At 44.1% G+C, this 16,605-nt stretch overlaps 1 long non-coding RNA gene across 1 annotated transcript in view; it reads right to left on the bottom strand.

The window, feature by feature from the left end:
- LOC115020797 (uncharacterized) overlaps positions 1 to 16,605 on the bottom strand; it is a 53,831-nt gene that overhangs the window by 36,703 nt on the left and 523 nt on the right. The window contains exon 3 of the long non-coding RNA XR_003833683.1: positions 16,456 to 16,548. This is a non-coding gene — a long non-coding RNA (uncharacterized LOC115020797). The remainder of the gene's footprint in view (positions 1 to 16,455; positions 16,549 to 16,605) is intronic.

Genomic DNA, 16,605 nt, shown 5'->3' with positions numbered 1-16,605 from the left:
GAGAGAGAGAGAGAGAGAGAGAGAGAGAGAGAGAGAGAGATGAGAGAGAGAGAGAGAGAGAGAGAGAGAGAGAGAGAGAGAGAGAGAGAGAGAGACCGGACCGAGGTGAGCGCAGGTCATTAAACTTTGTTGCTTTTGAATTTATGCACGCTGGTAGTTTTATAAATACAATAAAATAATCCTAAATGTACCCTAGTTAAATGTTATGCCTTATTAAAACTACTGAGGCCACCTCTCCTCGTATGCGCTGCATGTTTGTAGAGCCTCGACACCTGCACAACGTGAGGCTCTGAAGACCCGGCCATCTTTGATTTGAAAAGAGAAGTCTCCTGTACTTGAAATATAAATGATATCAAACCTTCGTACATCATCTGAAGCCCAGTCACCATATTAGAAACACTGATTCTGCCGTGAACAGTGACACAGGGGTGTGTATTAGTGTGCCACACACACACACACACACCGACCATTAGTGAGATGAGCTGTGCTGTTATCGACTTTGTGTACGTGTGTGCGTGCATGTGGGGGAACCAGAGGTGTGTTTATGCATGCATGTCTGCCTTCTTACATTCATGCGTGTAAACACAACAGTGTGTGTGTGAGTGTGTGTGTGAGTGTGTGTGTGTTGTTCTTGATCGCTCATGCTTGCTTGCTTTTTTCTTTCATCCAGCACAAATACAATTGTATGTACGAGTCTGTCTACTCACTCTGTGCATGTGTGAGTGTGTTAGCAGCATGTGTGTGTGTCCATGTATTCATGTAAGAAGTCAAGCCAGCATGCACGCACACACAACTTCAATTTTATGAGCGAGTTAACACGTGCACGTGAACGGCAGCTTACGGGGGTGTGCGTGTGTGTGTGTGTGTGTTCAGCACAAGGTGGGCGAGATGTTGGAAACAGCTTGTGTCATCAAGTGTTAGCAACCTGTAATCCCATCTGAGCCGTGAGGATGTGCAGCCCCCCCCCGCCCCCCCTCCTCACAACACTCCGGCTCCCTGGGGCTCAGAGTGCAACCTGCGCCCCGCTGATACCTCCACTACAAAAGCTTTCCAGGTGACTTACACACATAAACACCAGGAGGGGGGTCTCAGCTGTTAGCGAGGTGAAGCCGGTCCCTGAGCGGAGGAAGAGGATACGACGATCACAGAGCAGGTAGCTTCACTGGTGGCCATTTATTCTGCCTCACAGAGCAGCGTGAGCTACAACTGAGGAGAACACACGACAGCAGTGCCATCGCATGCTTTGCCAATTTAACTACCGCTTCAAGTGTTCAAGCTAAAGTTACAGTTCTGCAGCACGTGTGCTTTACATGGCTGCTCAACATTTCCAAAGCATTCCCCCGTTCATATCAGTTGATGATCTTCCCCTTAATTGTGTTTCCTGCAGTAATACAGTGTAAGGAGGATGCAATCCTTGGTGGTGCATTCAAGAACGCGAAAGCAGGGCTTTAGTTGTATTAACTTTCATTTTGTGAGCATAAAAAGCGAGTGGGGCTGGAAAAACGTTTAACTCACTTAAATTACACACATGAACTCAGTGGTGGATTTACAAACTCCAAGTCTAAAAGTCAAAAAGGTGTGTGAAACGTCCGGCGGTGAGTCAGTGTGGACTACAACACAGATGCTTATACACGCATTGTTCAGTCGGATTGTATTTGAGAGGAACAATTGAAGGTTGGCTTTCTTTCCATCACAGCTGGACTCGTTCCTGATTGGCTCCCATCACTAAAGAACGACTGAGATCCGTCCAATCGGCTGAACTGGAAAGCCTCAGCAGGTTACATCATGTCAACGAGAGGAGCTGCTGAGTTTAGTTTAATATGTTTAACTATATTTACTGGAACGTAACATCCTGCTGGTATTTACATGGACTGTAATTCATTTAGTATTTTACGAGAACTATTCATGACTATTGGCATTAAATGATTATTAATCTACAGATCATTTACTGGGATTTATTTATTACCCTACATGCTGAATATTTAGATTAAAAAATATTTTAAAAGGTTAAGCCCCACCCACTTTGTTTGATTGACAGGTAGCTTCTTATATTTCAGTCAAAATAAAGCCGCAGCACAAAACGTAGTTCAGGGGAAAATGTATTTTGTAAAAGCTCGAAGATGTTATAAGATAATTTTATACAAGCTATTTTTTTGAAGGTGCCACTTAGAGATGTGATAATATTCTTTGAGGCAACACCAACATCAAACGCACCACGAAATTATCACCTGCAAAGAGGAAAAGGCTGCGGTACGAATCTCAAACAGAATTGTTGCTTCTCTCGAGTGACAAGTGTTGAAAGGTATTTCTCTGCCTTTGAAAATTAAATGTAAAAATGACAACACTTGCTCAGATTAGACGGCATTGAAGTTGTTGTTTCCTACCAGGGGGGGGGGCACCTGACGACACTCTGGGAGTTACACATCTAGATTTGAAGAGTCACAGGTTTGATCCCCACAGGAGAACACTAAACCACAAGCTGCTTATGTTTTATCTCCTGTAATAAAATCTAGTTTTGACTGAAATTCATAAAAGATGTTGAGATGCATTTATGACACGACATCATTGGCTTTGAATGGATTTTATGCGTCTTGGGGTAATGAAACTGTGTCTGTACGTAAACATGGCCATGATTTGTGTCATTTGACAATAAAATTACACGGGGATGTTTCCTACGCACCCTACCCTTAAACATTTGCTCACCGAGGAGAAGCTGCATGAAGGCGATACTACTGGAAGGCTGGCAAGTCCGCAGAGATGTCCACTCAATAGGCAATTTAAAAATGGACGGAGAAGGTTTGACTAAGCAATAAAAGTGTCGGCCTGCCAGCGAGAGCGATACGCAGCAGAGTGGAGGTGGAGGTGGAGGGGGGACCAATTATCTTCTTTATAAATCAACGGCAATTCCACTGATGACTTGATCTTAAATTTGATCAAGCTGCCGGTTCTTTAAGTCCCCTAACCAAAGAAGAAATCATTGATCCAATTCCCTTTATTGGTAATAATCACAAGTGTCCCTTTGGCCTGCACTAATCACGATCCCATTGATCTGGACTGCAGGACTGCGAGAAAGGAGCGCCGAGTACTCAGCGTTACAGCATGAGGCCGGCGTTATGCAGCCCGGAGCCTAATTGTTCCTACTGAACATGTAGCTCCTAATAAATGGCTCACAAACAGGTTCATCTTTTAACAAGGCCAATAACGTGCAGGTCTGTGGGGCTTTAACGCTCATGCCGTTATTTAAACCCAAGGATCGGACATTTTCTACCTGGCGATGACGGTCCGATCCAAGTCGCGTGATAACCCATCGAACAGCTGCGCAGACGTTTCACTGCGAACTATAAAGGTCAACCTGCTGGAGGTGCTAGAGGAAGATCAGATCACCAGTTGGATTCATCCTCTGGGAATCATGACTGTGTGCCGGTTCATCTTCAAGACGCGCCAGATATTTCACTGGATGGGTGGAAATGTTGACCTCTGTGCGGCACGAGATTGGAAGTCCGGCCATTATCACATGGGATTCATCCTCTGGGCTCCATAAATGGCGCTTCCAAAATTTCACGGCAATCCATCCAACAATTGAATGTCAACCTCACGGTGGCTCCAGAGGAGAAGTCCAGGGGAAGATTCATCCTCCCGGCTGATGGATGTCTGTCGGACCTTTAAGCTCTGCTTTCTTTAGCCATCACAGCATCTACTTGATTCTACCAGGTAAAAGTCCCGTTGAGATTCAAATCTCATGCGTGTGGTGATAAATTGATGTGGTTCAGTAACGCCACTGCCTCTTTAAGTAGTGCATGATATCCTCATATAATCACGCTCTATAAGATCATGCATTACGGCTGATAAACGAGGTTACCAGGTTAGCGAGGGCATTATCACGCAGCAGCTTGTCACTTTGACACAGCATCAGCACCATCACCATCCTCATTAGTGGTCACTTTTACAGGTGATGCCGCTGGCAGAGGACACCGCTCCTCTAACACGAGTGCAACGGTGCTGGGCCGGAAAGAAAGCACCCAAGACATACAAAAGATCATTAGAGCACATTAAAATCCACATTACAGCTTTTACTGCCTCCTCAGGAGTCAAATGTGCCGGGTGAGTCATCGGCAGGCGCGCTAACTCGCCGCACCGTGGCCTAATGGCAGCTCATGTGGACGCCTGCCCACTGATTGCAATTTGGCAGCAACACGATCAGAAGCTCACAGAGGTATGTGATGTTACTCTATGTGGGCAAACACACATCGACTCGACAAAACTGAGTGTTTAAGCCAAACGAGGGCGAAGCGAGCATCCTGAGGTGACCCCGGCTTGCCAGTGAAGACGTTAAAATACAGTCATACTGACAGAAATAACCTCCTCTCATTCTGCGTGCTCTCTGGAGATCAACAGTTTTTTGCATGCAAGGAGAGGTTGCAACATGTGGGGGAAGAACTGTTGTTCTGCCTGCAAAAAGTAAACATTCAAGTATGGATTTTTAAAAGTTTTTAACAATGGTCAAGGAGAAATCTACCTTTTAAACTGCAGTGTTGATGCAGAGAAGTGTTAGTTTACTGGAGAAGTGTTACAAATGACTAAATGTTCAGAAAACCAATATGAAACATCAACTATTTGGAATCTGTTGGACTCACGAGACAGACGCTCTCAGGAGCAGGACCTGGCCCAGAATGCATTGCAGCAGCAAGACATGAGGTCATTGTGGGTTAAAGACGTCAGCCTCTCAGGTTCAGAGAAAATGGATTCAATGGAAGAGTAAATTAAAATACCTCGATGTAAAAACTATTCCAAGAGTGTATTAAAAAAAACATACATTACGACAGTATTTTAGTTTCCATGGATACTAAGACATATTGAGTTTGTGATGTGCAGCTATGAAAACGCTCCTGAACATTTCTCTCAGCGTGAGCGTCGTCCTGCTGTAACGACAGGTCGTCGTGTTGACGGTGGAAGAACACTTTTAAAGGTTCAGATGTGGCGTTGACTTCCACTGGTAACCACTGAGCCTGAGACGCGCTGCAGCTTCTCCCACAGCCTCCATATATCCAGCTGATCTTAGACGCATTACCTCTGAGCGGAGCTTCATGTGTGCTAACCCCCTCAGTGTTTCGCTGCTGCAGCGACAATCACGGGCTCAGAGCGAGGATCCACAGCAGCACCGCCCCCCCCCATGATAAATGAGTTTGTATTGTCTGTCAGGCCGGCTTCCTGCCAGCCCAGGTCACTGGTTATTAAATTACCACTTGCCAATGTCCTAAATACTGATTGATGGATGAGCATGGCAAATGAAGGACTCCTATGACTTTTCTTTCCCCCTCACGGATTCCTCGGTGCGAGGGGAAATCTATACCACGTTGTTATTGACATGTATTGAGCGCAGGCTGGTGGCCTCCGTCCTCCATTGTTCCTGGTGGTTTTATTCTTCTTGCATTTGTGTTCATGTGTCGTGAGCCGAGGGTTCGTGATCGGTAAGAAGCACATACCTTACTTCTCTAGTTGCATGTCGCTCTCTTCTCAAACGTACAGTAATAGCTCGCCTTCTCCAACAGCCAGACGTGCATAAAGCCCCTTTTAGCATTTTACAAGTGCAGCGTCATCCCCAAAGAACCATGACCGACTCCTGCAACAGCATTAAAGTGCCTTTTGTCACTTGCAGTGCATTGTTCCTTTAGAAGGACACGAGTTGTACTCTAATATCTTTCAGCTACAGCAGCTTCACAAGTCAACACTTTAGTTTCAGGTCTTCTGGTCACTTGTAACAATGTGACACGTGTCAAAGGTTGCTTACTCTTTATTTTACCAAAGCATCAAAGTGCCTTTATGTCACAATGAGTACAAGTACAACACAATGTACAAGAGTAACTCCAGTATCTTATCGCCACAGAGTATCGAATAACAGCTTAACAAATCTCCTTTTATTTATTATAAACTTGTGAATCGCTCCTACTATTGAGGTTTTTTAATAACAGCAATGTCTGCCGACTGCTGTGGGTTTGATTATGACCAAAATAGACATAGGGAGATCTGGAAAATCCATTTTCAACTCTATCCTCATGTTTTCTGCGAGGCCTGATGTGCTGGTGTGTAGTCATGTGGGCTGTGTGTGAGGGGATGTGTGTCTCCGGGGTGTGCTCAGGGTTAGGGGCATTGATGAGTCTGTGGCTGACATTTGAGTGTGATTGAGGGGGAGTGCAGATACTAAATCACTGCATTGTTCTGCTGCTGTTCTGCTGCCGTCCTGTCGTTCCTGCACTTCACTGACCAACATGATGCCTCTAATGGGATACTAACCAATTAAAGCGCAGAAAGCTTGGTGCTTTGATGAAAACCCAAAAGCCTGGAGGTGCTCAAACCAAAACCTACGAAAGTTTAGGCAAAAAGAAAGCCAACAAGTAGAGAAGTGGCTGTTGAGAATGATTAACTGTGTCTATATTCAACAGTCACAAAGAAGACTGCGAAGCCTTCATCAGCCTTGAGAAGAAGCACTGGCTGGCTTTGTTTTAAGTCATTGTTAACTCTGCACACTTGTGTCTAATGATAAGGTAAATGAAAGGATATTTCAAAGCCAACCGGCCCTCCCTGACTAGTTTTCTTCCCAAAGACTGGACAAACTGGAGCAGTTTGGAAAAAGGACCGCAGGCGAGCCGAATGATTGTCAGCCATGCAAATAATCACTTACTTACACTCAGTGAGTTTGCTTCGGATAAGGCAAATTACCATTTGAAAATGAGCTCAAAAACACTCTGGGCGAAAAGCTTGCATCATGATTCTTAGTTATATTATCGCGGATACATAACTACTCACACACACACACACACACACACTCTGTGCAGCCTCCTAACTGGCTGCAGGGAGATCACATGAACGCTCTGATGTGATGTTCGTCTTATTGCTGCATCAACATGAAATTGGTTTGCAGCCAGTCAGATGTTGCTTCTGCTTTATTTCTGCTGTTTAATCAAAAAACGCTGGAAAGTGCACGTTAATGTCCAAGACCTGATACGAGTTCTTGGAAACGCAGAGAGCTGGAGTGAGAATATAAAGCATCTCACAGCATGTGGAGGCACGACATTCAACACCTTCTGATGTAAATCAGCTAATGACGAGCACGGCGTGTTACGACCTGCAGGACAGTGGTGTTGCATCCCGACTACACGAGCAGCATCTCTTTATAGCTGCAGATAAAGATTAGTCTCCACTCTTATTATATTATTTGTAGAATTAGATTTCAGTGGCGGCTGCGTAGGATTGTTTTCGACCCGTGTGAGCCAAACATTTCCAATAACTCCAGAGTGTTGTAAAGTCCAAAAGTCACATTTTATTTGAAGAGAAATAGAAATATTCTGCTTCAAATCCATATCTGTTGGCGTTTAGCCTTTTTAAAACTCCACGGTCACTAACAAGTAAGGGTTTGCTCTCCTGCTCGCTGCACACAGAGAGCACCGACCTGTATTAAAACGGTAGTTCAGCTTTAACACCGTTATAGTACTTTAAGTCTAACTCATTTTATTCAAATTAAGGATTCTGTTGAAGGATTCTTAAGGGTGATGATGTGATAAAATATGACGACGTTCGATGCTTCATTAGAGAACCTCTAAAGAACATTCAGAAGAGATTGATGCACGTCTTACGTTTTGACTTTCGTTTGAGTGACATCATTTACAAAGCCTCTTCCTCACCTGACACCTGAGGCAGGCAGAGAGGTCAACAACCTGCATGTTAATCAACTTGAAAAGCGTCCTTTGTGCCGGCCGGGAGCCTCCTGCGCCGTCAGACAGGTGTCGGCGTCAGTGTGTCCTTTGCACTGACAGTGCATCAGGGTGAATAGCCAGGTTATAAAAAGCCCTTTAAGCCCATCTTATCCTTTTAGTTGCTGAGTCTTCGGCTGAATTCGGGAGCTACTGTCAACAATATGAAGTTCCCGGCCGGGATTGGGAGGTAAGCAAAGTTTAAGCTACAGTGCTCGACTAATGCCAGTTTGATTAAATGCTCTGGATACAAACAGCAGGGGTTTCTGATCCCTTCACGTTATAGTTTCCAGGGCTTACGGAGCTTCCCTCATTGTGCTGCTCTCTTTCTGACCTTCTTCAGCGGAGGCCGATCCATTGTATCATCAGAACATGACTATAGTGTTCTAATCATGGAGAAATACTTCATCACAACTGGTGTCATTTTGGTCGCAAGCGCTGTAACCGTGTTTCTGAAGCCGGGCTTTATTTCTAGCAGATGCATGGCGTAGAATGAACATTTGTTTACATCCCCAGATACATTAAGTGTTTATTTGATAGCAAACACAATCCAAATTGTCACTTAGCGATGCCAGCTCCAAGTCCAATAAGCCACGGGTCTTTAAAAGTCACAAAGTGCTGCCATGTTTAACAGGGTTAAATACACAAACAAAGATGGATTGAATGTGTAATTTGGAGCATTCAAATTTGGTGGAAGAGAAAAAAAAAACACAACAATATTTCTGGGGAAGCGTGCCTTGCTGCATATTAATTCTTATCGTGGTGATGAATAATCATGCTTCTTATGAGGAAGAGTCAGAATACAGCAGCACTTTGAGCTGTCATAATTAACAGACTCACTCAACAATGGGCACATTCTCAAAGAGACTTCTTATTAACACACACATAATGGGCAAAGTGCATATTAAAATGGGTATTTAGAGTGGAAGGGATCAAAACTACCAATGAAAACACAGTTTTATGGTCGACGTGTTTCATTGTTTCAGCGTGGAATGAATGCCAGCCGACAGCCGAAGACAGGGCCGTACTGTACCGCCGCCCTAAGGTGTCAAAGCTTTGCCGTGACACCGCCGTTACCCACGGGGCCCGTGCACACCTCATTAGCGACAGAGGATCCTTTGGCCACCCATGGGCGAGATTCAGTCCCTTGGTGGCTTAACAAGACCACATTTAAATGTGGCGAGATGGAGAATCGCTTTCTGATGAACATTCATCAGTGGGACACAATTATTTCCAGGCGGTTTGAATTTCTGATCTAGTTATGCGAGAAATTCATAAAGTTCTTATTGATTTCCTGGTGAAAATATGCATAAGAAAAAGGTTTAAGGGTCAGTTGAACCAAATTGCAAATTAACGTTTTCCTCATTCACCTTTAGGGGCATCAAGGCCGGCAGATAGTTCTGGTTGTATCTGTCCTGGTGTCAGCTTCATTCATTTGTGGTTCTCACAGCGTCGGAGAACGACAATTATAAAATTCAATAGCCGTGCGTCTTTCCAGATCTAAAATCGAGCTTACAGAACACTAAATATCTGCATCTCTTATAAAATACGTCTCTCGTGAGCCGAAGAGACGTCTGGACAGGTCTGGGGAAGTGAATGAATACTCCTTTGTCTTCCCTAAAGGTGCCCTTGAGCAAAACTTCAACACTATCTCCTTCTCTCCTCTGCGGAGACACGGAAAACATCATGTTGGCTCCAGCGAAATACAATCACAAGGACCACAGATTAACACAGGCGACTCGTCCTTGTCAGCAAAGTAAGAAAGAACAAAGAACTTCCATCTTCTAAATGTTCCCTTATATCATGAGACGGATGGTTAGGGTCCGTAATTCAACGATGAGCCCTGAATTCCAACTGAATAGCCTGTTCCACAGTGTGCCTGTCAAGGGTGATTACAAGCTTAGCAAGAAAAATGAGATACTGGTTGACCTATTTCTGAACACTTTGTTTCATGCCGTCCCCCCACAATCTCCCCTTCTTCCAATCCAATCCTTTCTTCCGACCAAGTTTGCCCGTTCCTTTCATTTTTTTTTGTATTCCAGCCTCTCTGCCCACCGGTTCTCTCGAGGTCAGGTCAGAGGCCAGCTGACTCCACGTTGCCGAGTGCGAGCAACCTGGCAACAAAGGCCTCCGCTGTTGGAGATCTGTCGCCGGGTGCCAAACTTTCACCTTCACCCCCTCCAGCCTCCCTGAGAAGAAAACCCCTGCAGGGATGCTTCAATGGGGGGGCTGTGAGCACTCACTGCAAAGTTTGGATGCTGTCACGAGGAGAGTCACACTGGGAACTCATCAGCGAGAAAAGGTGGGAAATAAAAGGAGGTGACGCACCTCTGCTTTGGCTCGCGGACAAAGACGCTCAGAGACGACGCGGCTTCACGGCCGACATTTCATCGCGATGACGAGCGGCCTCATAATCTGTGTTTCTTTTCTAAAAGCCGATTGAGGAGCCTTTTTATTGTTTTCAATCGACTAGTAGAAAAAGCTCTTAATTGATACAATACGCTCTGAAATGTGATGAAAGAGTTTGAGTTTCTGAGAGCCACTGATGTCCTGGAAATCCTGTGTGTTGAGTTTTGCAGATAAGAGTTAAAGAAAGTGGCGGCGGGCCTTCTCTGCTCACATCCGCAGCAACATGGGAGACCAGGGCTCTGCTAAGTAGTAAGTAGAGTTTGTTATTTCACCGCCTTTGACTAAGGTCATACCAAATTAACAGACGACTGGCTGAATAAAAATAGCATACCATTAATTCTTTTTTTTTTTCCTCTCTGCTCATAAATCTTAAAGGTTGACCTGATTTTTTAATGTTAAACTATGTGGAGAAATTAACAAGGAGGAGGAGGAAGGGGGGAAAACATTCAAATAAGCAGCACCGACTAATTTCCAGCACGTCGCCGGCTCAGGTTTCATGTGGGATCTGCGGGAACTAAAAATACTTTTGGTCTTTTGTGGGGAAACAATTTAAAAGCTCACAAAAACAATGCAGTCGCAGCTTTACAACGGGAATTTTCAATTAAGCTAGAAGAGATTTTGAAACTTTATGGTCAATGCTGAGAATTATAATCAATTTTCAGGTGATAAAAAAACATAAACAGTAGGGTGGGGGTGGGGGTGGGGGGGTATTTAATTGCCAGCACATTCGTTAACAAGCTTAGCTCTTGTCTCACTGTGCTCCACACTCAGCATTCAAATAGATCCTAATTATTTCTCGTTGAAGGTCTTAAGATTGTCAACTCTTGTGTTGGCCAACGATAAAACATCTTTCAAACTTAATCATTACAAGTACATTCAGCGAGCGTAAAGGGCTCAGAGGTTACAGCTGCATTAACTCTCCGCTCCATGTGGGTTGGATGGCCTGGCATCCGCAGAAAGCAAATTACATCCTCAAATCAAACCCCAGCTGATGATCGCGCTCCTAAACAGTCAATTATGGAATGTTTACTGTGGTGTTTTGCGGCGTTATTTGTTTCTGTTCGCTTGATAACGCGCTCGACTGACTTTAGATTGACAAGGATTTATGGAGAAAAGCAGCGAACGGAGTAAAAGCCAATCGCGTAAACACCAATTACAAGTCCGCTGAGGAGAATTAAAGCGGCTGAATCCAGATTCTTTTTTCCTTGGCTTTTTCTAAAAACAGACAAAAAGGCGGCGAGATACCGCATGTTTAATGAGGAGAAGGGATGATGGGCAGCGCTCGCATCATAATATGCAAATCAGCCATCTCTGAAACAGCGTCTGATGCACTTCTGCACAGCAGACGATCTGAACGACGACCGTCGCTGCTAAATTATTATGATAATTGAGGAGTTTTTTTTGGAGGCAAAGCAAAACTTGTGTTGGTAGAAGAAGAAAATACATGTTGCCATCTGCGGATCTGCACGGCGATCATGTCATCCTGACAAAGACTCATATTTTAATCCGTTATTGTTTTTAGGGGGCTGATAAGAAGCAGGAGAATCTCTAGAAATGCAAAAAGTACAAAGAATGTCTCGGTGACATTAATGCAGAGACACAACAGAGTTTATCAGAACATGACGTTTACATTTCAGGGACAGCGAGACGTCAGAGCGGCGAGATTAGCTCCAAGTCGTGCACCAAACATTGATACGACTCATTACAAACTGCTGCTACCTGTGAAGACCACACTGACGATCATCAACGTAGAAAGTGTTGAGATTTACCCTTTAAAATACTTTTCACTATCCAACATCCAACAAAAACTTAAAAAATACACAAATACTAAATATCCACATTTTGGACCCAGTTTATGTATTTCTATCAAGTTTTCGTGTCTTTTAGCCAAATTTAATATTCTTCTTACTCGTTTTGATTGTTCTATTGCACTGTAACTCCCACCTTCCACATTTCCATGTTGTGTGTGTGTGTGTGTATTAAAAGCCAGGACGACTAGCGACTAGGTATTTCTTTTCCTACCGTTTTCATTATTAATGTGAAATAATAAAAAAAAAGCAACGCTTTCATCTTCCCCATCAAATTAAATTGATCCAATTTTAAACTTAAGGAGAAAAAAAAACATTTTTAAAGGAGTGCATGTAAGATATGCAGGAACAAACATGAGCCCCTGCAATAAGGACAACTTGAATGTCAAGTTAAATGTTAAGTGCTTTTAACAAACGGGCCTAAAATCAGATAAAACAAGACATATCCAACAATCAAACTGTAAATCTTTCAACTGCCTCCCTCGCATGTAATCAAGGTGTAATTTGCTCTGCAGCTGTGAAACGACTCCTTTCTTCTCGCCGTGATTGAAGAACAATGGAACAAGTCGAGAGCAGAAAGGAGAAACTCTGCTGAACGCTATTAATAAAAGACACATCTCGTCACTCCCAATATGGCAGGCCAACCTAGCAGGCTTTGAAGTGCTCTCCTCCCGCTTAACTTAACCCAGTCTCCCCTCATCTCTCGCTCAGCTCTGCCTTTAATGTGGCGGTGGCGGCCCGCCCCCTCGTACCGTCCCAACAATCACGTCACTGGACGTCTTCAGAACCGGGATTATTTGCATTTCCTGGTCCGTTTGAGCTTCAATCACACAAAAAGGGCCCAAGACTTGCTGAACAAAGAAATCCCCGCTAAAGTAATGTGGTGCCGCACAACTCAAACCAGATGAATCTTCTCTATTTTTACCTTTTCCTTTGCCAAGGAAACATCAGGCACATCCTGTACGCTTCAGTGAGGACGGGGAGAGGGAACAAAGATGTTTCAGCCCCCCTGCACACATCTCTCCTTCCAATGTTTGCTCCTTACTGTTGTGTGTGTGATCTCAGAGATGGGGATGTTGAAAACGATACGACACAAACACACTCACATATGCGTACACATCTTAGGGGAGAGATCCGAGGACAGGAAGCACTCTTCTCTTGCGAATGAAAGCAGAGCAGCGGAGGTTAAAGACACTCTGCACACCTGCTTCCAGAAGCTCAAACATTGGTGGCAATGACAGGAAGCTTCGATCCTGTTGGAAACTTCTCATAGGCATTTCAAAATGATAACACACACACACACACACACACACACACACAGGTCCGCTCAGCCCATAAGGCGATTGCTGCCTCTGTGCAACTAAAACTCCAATCTGCTAATGGCCACATAAAGCAGCGCTCCGTACTGAACACTTTGTGCTCTCTTCCTGCAGGATTCCAACAACACGGCACCTGCGAGTGTTCAACGACGAGAATCGAAAGCAGATACTGTCGTCGTAATCAAGTGGAAAATGTGAAGCCTGCACACATCCCTGCTGCTGTTGGGAGCGCCGACACGACGCCGGCACAGAGCGCCATCCTCCGAGTGTATTATGTTCCGAATAATTATTGATTTTCATCTTTGCCTTATCATATTTAGATTAAGCCGATAGCACGGACAAACCTCTCTCCACAGAAACACTGATTTAAAAATGTGCTTTTTCATATTTTACTCAGGATATCAGCGGACACTTCTCCCTGCACACACACTCATTTCTGTAATTGCTTTTTCATATTTTGTTTAATGGCGGTGGGTGTTTCTGTCCAGAAAACACACACACACACACACACACACACACACACACACACACACACACACACACACTTACTCAGATCCATAAATGTGCAAACGAGAAGCAGAGATTAATGTGTTGTGTTTAAAGCTAACCTTTTCTGTAAGTCAAGCGTTCTGCCGGGTTATTTCTAATTTAAAACTGGAGCTATACCAGCCCCTTAACATCCTCATCCTTATTAAAGACATTTCAGGACAAGCTGTAGCCAGGAGGCACGGTTCAAATATATATGATTCAGTGTCATTTGCAGAGGAAATCTGGGTTTTAGAGGAAGCTAATTCTGCCTTTTGCGACTGCAGCGATGACAAATGTAGAGTGCGGTTCAGGTCTTTCTTTAACGCGCCGTAAGAGCTGCTGTTGAGCCTGTAAAGTGTCACTAACGAGCGTGTAACTCTACTTAATTCTAATTATTCTTCTGAATTACATTTCTTATCTTGCCGTCATCATAAGTTGGCTTTGAAAAAGCACTTTTGGAGAGTGACCTACGCTTCACCAAACCACTGCAGGACACAGATCTCTGGAAGGTATTGAACTAATGTCGGCACATCTGAAAATGCTGGAAGGCATAGACAAGCAACCTGTTTTTTCATTTAGATTTGGAGCGCTTGTTGACTTCTGCAATGACATTTTTACTGCAGCAAAACCACTCTAAGAAATTATGTCCCATGCTCCTCACGAACAAATGGCAAACATCCATCTGTGACCGAACTTCACTTGCAGGGTGGAGACTTTACAAATCCATATTTTGCCTCATAAAGTTGCTACGCTGCACAAGTTAGCAGATTAGTTGCAGTAGTGGAGTATAAAGGAGAGGATTTCTCTGGGAGTATAAAAATACTCAAGGTAAAGTACTTAAACGCAGTACATCTCTGATATGCAACCTTTCCTGTGACACGTGACCCGACAGTCCAAGAAGCTCCGCCAATCTGGCAACCGGCGCAGCATAAAGCAAATGCTCTGGTGCACATACCCAGTGTGTTTATTTGAAATGAAAGGGTGTGGCAAAAGCTGGGTAATGAAACGCAGCTGCAGGCCACAAAGACACTGGAGAGCTTCCTTTGCAACACGGGCCAGAGATAGGGCCGGCTCGGAGCATAACACAACAAGAACATAAAGAAAACACAAACAAATGAGCGATTTGCAAACAAAAGAAAAGTGAATAAAGTGCAGCACATCTACTGGAGAGAGGTTCTTGTAAACAAGTGGCCGTGCTAAAACAATACAGCTGGAGCTCCTCTGTGTTAGCGACGACAATCATCCCTCAGTGTTTACCACAGTGCAGAGGGGCTCCGGCACAAAGAGCCTCTGCTTCTCCCCAATAACACAAAGCAAGCTGGATTCACTAACTGTCTCTGTCATGATGCATTTCCACAGCCAGACCTGGCCCCGCGCCTCGCACTACTGTCCAAACACATCAGGAACCATGTGATTCACGTGCAAAGAAACAAAGTTGAAGCTTTAGTGCATTTCTTATCAGAAAACCTGAGTTTAAACTAGAACTGTGGCACAACTAACCTCCTAACTATGACAAAATCTCTCCATTTTTTTAAATGTATTCTAAATGTCCTTAATATCTGAGAACTCTTTTCCCCCTGCAACATTTCCTAACCATTCCAAAACGAATCATTTCTCTTTATGGAAAAGAGCTTATCATATGCAAAGTGCTCGACATCAATGTCTTCATATTCTCGTTTGAGAAATTCATTGCGCGGTGAATTCCCTCGGGAACGCCGCAGCCAAGTTTCTGCCTTGCAAAAGTTTTTTTCTCTCTTTTTTTTTTTTTATATTCTCTCACTTTAATTCAACTTGGCACGTTATTTCTCAGAAATACCGTCGGGCTCGGGGGAGAAACATAGCCGTGGTCTCACTTGTTAGTGCGGGTTTTAGTGCTGAATAAGGATCAGACAATGGCTGAGGGGAGAGGGGCTGCAGTCTAGCGAGGTATTGACACAGGAGATATTGCCTGAACAAAGTGGATCCGTGAGAAAAGGGAGCGAGCGAGCGTGAAGGAAGGAAAAAAAAGAGAAAGATTATCTTAATTATCATTCAGGAGCTGCTTAGTGCAGCACCTGTGCATGAATAATGTCATTTATAGGCACATTGAGATGTGCATAATTCCCCCTTAAATCATACACATTAGTGGCATAACAAGGGATGAACAAGTCGGCCTCTCGCAGGCTCAACCAGGAGCGAGGGGGTTCATTGTCAGCCCCTCACCTCCCCAATAAGAATGTATTTCTTTATTCAAAGACTCCACTCTCCTCTCATTTAACACTTGCTATTTGGTCCAGAGGAGATGTGAGGTTACATATCCTGCTTCATATTACCACGCTGGATTTCATTTGTGCGCCGCGTGGCTTCAAAACAGAGGATATTTCAGGGCTCCGAGATTTAAGTGCAGAGAAGTTGGCTGATCGCACTTGCTTTTGAAGTAAAAAAGCACATTTATCATGAATCGTCGTCACATTGCACATGAATGTATATCACGCTCCTCTGGGTCACTCGGTGCCGATGCAATGGATGTTAAACAAAGCGGATATTAAAGATCCTGAATTAAATGTGCATGTCGTGATTATTAGAAGGTATTAATGTGAGCAGCTGTAGAAGTAGCATTAGCATCACTAACATGCACATTAAAACACTTCTTCTTCTTCTTACCGTGCACAGCACTTCATCTGGCTGCAAACTGTGTGTGAGGTTCAAGTACGGGAGGTCGCTGCTCTCGCGACAGCTGGGGGATTATTCTCTCCTCTGGATACAAATAAAATAAAGTCAGGACATGAACTTCATATGACTGGGCTTCCTCAT

Source organism: Cottoperca gobio, chromosome 2, assembly GCF_900634415.1.
Source record: "Cottoperca gobio chromosome 2, fCotGob3.1, whole genome shotgun sequence".
NCBI lineage: Eukaryota > Metazoa > Chordata > Actinopteri > Perciformes > Bovichtidae > Cottoperca > Cottoperca gobio.
The sequence above is the reverse complement of the archived record's forward strand: the minus strand, read 5'-3'. Positions and strand labels throughout refer to the sequence as shown.